This window comes from Adiantum capillus-veneris, chromosome 5 (assembly GCF_014529385.1).
Source record: "Adiantum capillus-veneris isolate H3 chromosome 5, ASM1452938v2, whole genome shotgun sequence".
Classification (NCBI taxonomy): Eukaryota; Viridiplantae; Streptophyta; class Polypodiopsida; order Polypodiales; family Pteridaceae; genus Adiantum; species Adiantum capillus-veneris.
Genome location: NC_140935.1, coordinates 14028722 through 14031831, shown reverse-complemented (window position 1 = coordinate 14031831; position 3110 = coordinate 14028722). Strand labels below are relative to the sequence as shown.

The 3110-nt window shown below is 44.0% G+C and overlaps 1 pseudogene; it reads left to right on the top strand.

The window, feature by feature from the left end:
• The first annotated feature begins 1092 nt into the window (after positions 1-1092).
• On the top strand, positions 1093-1780 carry LOC147456899 (uncharacterized; annotated as a pseudogene).
• Positions 1781-3110: the final 1330 nt, after the last annotated feature.

Genomic DNA, 3110 nt, shown 5'->3' with positions numbered 1-3110 from the left:
ACACCCAAAAAGAAATAAATTGTATTTTTATCCAAAGAAAAAGCGCAAGCATTTCTATGACATTTGCCCTCTATGCAAGTCAATTAGGGAATCTCTATGACCTTTGCCTTTTAGGTAAGCCAAGAAGTGAGTTTGTTTCACACTATAAGTGCTCTAATAAAACATCTCAAATTTCTCAAACTCTAATCAAAAAATAATTCATCTCTTTCTCATTTATGTAATTTGTGGGGGGGGGGGGGGGGAGGGGCTCGTTCATAAGTGTCACGGGGCTTTCTCGACTGATGGCAAAAATGTAACGTCCCCAACCTCCCCCGCTTGGGACTCGATCTCACCACCTCTCGCTTGAGACTCGCGCTCCCTATCCAGCCCGCATGTTGCGCTTGCTTGAAATGCTTGTGAGTGCAGTGCTATAAAAGTCTACCCCCCTCTGCTGTTTGATCCGACGGCCCAAAGCCTCCCGCCTTGCCAAAAACGTGCCCCTGCCGTAGTTCCCATGAATGACACCCCGTGTCACTTATAAAGAGAGAAGGGGGGGTGGGGGGCAATCGCCAAAACACTAAGAGCCTTGTCGCATGTGCTCATGCTTCCTCACGCAACCACGCTCTAAATCACAAGGGATGTTAATAAGTGCGGCCAAACGGTGGGAAGGGCAAGAAAAAGACTGATTTGAGCTCATGAACACGAATAGATAAACAGACATCCAAACTACATTGGCGCATTACATGGGACAATTTGGACATTATATTAATGTGGAGGTCAGTTTTCAATGGCACGCCCTAGTTTTCCGCGTCGATCCCACAGCTTGATATTCATTGAAGACCCCGTGTCCTGAGGGGCACGTTGGCATCATATTATGTTGTTGTTCACCTGCATTACTGCTCAGCAGAAGCCGGATATTTTTGTGGATTCTGGTGCATTACTGCTCGAGGACTCTTATTACCATCATGCGCTCATGGGTAATCATGCAGCGAATCCTTCAAAGATCTCGACATATCGTTTGTATCTGGTCGTATCTCCAACTACATCAAGAGTATAAGTAGATGCTATTCTGCAGGGATTTTACTGGCTGCTCGCTGAATTAGCAACCTGAATATGGCGCCACCTCACCATCTGGAGGACTTGCGTCGAAGAATTGAGGCTTCCTTCATGAAGCTGGAAGCAATGGACATGCACGGGTGGCAGGCGGAGCAACAGCGTCTCGAGGCTAAAATAGAGGGAGTTTGTCCAGAGCTGGAGTCTATGCACACGAACGTAAGCATCACCCAGGTTGCAGGTGGGTAAGAATGATAATTATGAACGGACGGATGTATATGGTCGTGAAGCAGGAACTAACTACATGAGATACATATTAAGAGAATTGTTTCTTGATGAAGTTGGGTAATGCGCTGCAGGTGGGAGTGCTGTTGCAGCAGGTGGAGCAATGGCCATGCTGGGTGCTGCTCTGGCTCCGTTTACATTCGGCATTACCTTACCGTTGGTGGCGGCGGGAGTGGCGCTGGGTGCTGCAGGCGGTCTCACCACCGCGGGTGGACATCTGACGCAGAAGCTCGTGTCCAATACTCGGTCTTCTGCAGAAACTCCATCATGTGATGCACCTGAAGGGTATAAAGCTTATCTCAGACGTGCTCCCTATACAGCAGCAGCTTGACGCGAACCGAATACAAAGCGTCTTGAAGAGGCTTCTCCAGAGCGGAAAGGTTCAAGAAGAACTTTGAGCTGGATGGTCCCCCCAGTTTACTGAGTGAGTAACGGTGAGCTGCGGGAGTGGGTGCAGAAGCAAGGCGTGCATGTCCGTGCTTTCTTGTGTTATGGCGACGAGTAACCTCGTAGGGAAGGCTATCTCAGGCGAGGTCACGGCCGCTGTGCCGCTTCTGAGCATCGGAAATGGCGTATGGGACATCGTGCAACGGGTGCAGAGACTGCAGCAGAGCTGCCACGCTGCCAAGGTGGTCCGCGAAAATCTTCAGCTCATGCAGGATGTTTTCTGTCTCAGCTTCGTGCATCTGCTACTATTGATATAGGCTCTCTTGTACCCCTTGCACGTTAATATTGATGTAGTGCTCCGTCTTTTAAATCTATCTCGTACGAGCCTATTAATGAGCCTCGATCGTAAATTGTTTTTTGGGAAAATTACCAAAATACCCTCTAATTTGTGGAAATTCCCAAACTACCCTTCAAATTTCAAAAATTCCCAATATACCATTCATATTTTGTCAAAATTTCCCAAAATGCCTTTCAAATTTTCCAAAATTCCAAAATACCCCGGGTTGTGAGAGTAATCCAAGATAAAAAAATATGTAGCTTTTCATAAGAAAACTGATTGTCTATAAATACAAGATACTAAAACTAGAATTTGACCTGGTTATGTAGGCTTTGGAGATGAATTGCTTCATTATTTTTACACATAATTGTCTTTACATAATTGCCATGTAATTTCTTAGGCATTACATGCCAAGCACTAAACAACAGTTCTCCATTGTCAAAGAACAATAAAGATTAGGAATCTTGAGCAATCCAACTGAAATAGATAGAAGGGTATTTTGGGAATTTTTTAAATTTGAGGGGTATTTTTGGAACTTCCACAAATTAGAGGGGTATTTTGGTAATTTTTCCTTGTTTTTTTACATGGTTAGTTGGTTATGATTGCTGTCATCTTGGGTTTCGTTGTGGTGACACGAGAAAATGAGTAGAACATATTGATAGGCACTAATAATAGCTCTATTTGGGACTTGATGAGCATTGGGAAGAAGCAAGTTGTGTCCCATAGTGCTCCATATACGAGAAACGGCTAATTGAATCGAGCAAAAAGGTTGCAACTTAACTTACTTTGGTAGTTGTTTGCAGATTGCACCATTCAACCTAGTAATATCGAGACTATTTAGTCTCTAAATCATGGAACCATCTTTGAGACACCCATCTTATTCTCAATCAAGCGTAGTTAATTTTCCTTTATTTCAATATATAGTTTGACTTGTCAAACTCTGAGAAAAGAAATGCATGTCTTTTTGATATATTGATACGTTGATCGAAATTGAGCATGCACTGGTGAGGAAAACCTATGGCTAAATTAAATTTAAGGGAGCTTTGACAAACTAAAAAACACAGAAAGC